Source organism: Sparus aurata, chromosome 5 (genome assembly GCF_900880675.1).
Source record: "Sparus aurata chromosome 5, fSpaAur1.1, whole genome shotgun sequence".
Taxonomy (NCBI): Eukaryota; Metazoa; Chordata; class Actinopteri; order Spariformes; family Sparidae; genus Sparus; species Sparus aurata.
The window spans coordinates 13449014-13450059 of NC_044191.1; positions in this window are offsets into that span (position 1 = coordinate 13449014).

Consider the following 1046-nt stretch of genomic DNA (forward strand, 5'->3'; position numbering starts at 1 on the left):
AAGCTGTGTCTATTAAATCGTAAATAGATATACAGTATATAGCTGTCATGCGTGGTGATTTGCAAATCATAGAGGAGTGGACTGACGTGCCCTTCTAGTCTTATTCTGTCTCTTATATGCAGAGCCAGCCAGGAGAGAAACAAATAAATCACGGGCACTTTTATTCCCACCGTTTGTAGCAAGCCCAAGCAGGTTTCCCTCAATATCTTTGTACATTCAGCCAAGGCCACACCAAAGTTTATGGAAATCTCTTTGCAAGTACTAGCTCCCAGTGAAGACAGTGGTACAAATGTACAAGTTTATAGACTTCCTCAGTAAATCCTAGCGTCTCTTTGGTTGACGTTTGTTCAACTCTTGTTCACTGCAGTTAGAAAATGACTGAAACGCATCCGAGGAAATGTGTTACTACCGGCAGACCAATCACAGTTCTTGCATAGCTTGGTCTGTATCACCACGCCGTGTAGTTCAATTCTGGCGAGGGTGGATTTCAGGCTACGGCGCCAGAAGCACAGTTAAGCCAAATGAAAAACCATAAGCAAGTTTTAAGGTTGTGAGCAGTGAGAGCAGGGCACAGCCTCCAACAAAGACTGCTCTGTCTCGCTGCAGCTCTGTGGCGGGAAAGCAGGAAGACTCCCGTCATTTCCCTAGATGATGGGAGTCCTACAGGTGCACGAAGTAAGTGAATGACGATGATAAGCAAGTGACTGAACGTTTAATTTCAACCTGGCACAGCCATCATCGCTCGCTCACAAACCCTTTCAGCTGCATCGGCTGCTGTGAAGCCCGCTGATCTAGAATGCCCTTGTGAGAAGGCCAGGTGGTTGTAACTTCAAGGTTTGATTTTCAAACACTTAACAACTTAGTAAATAGCAATTAGTAGATATAGTATGAAAAGTAATTGGGTGTTTTAAAGACTAATTAGACTGTGAGAGATAAACTTTTCAATGACACATCAACCTTATCCATCTGTTTACTCTAGTTCACAAAATGGATGCTTGTATCTTGGGCAATCACATGTGATTCAGAAAAAACTGAAAAGGCAAAAA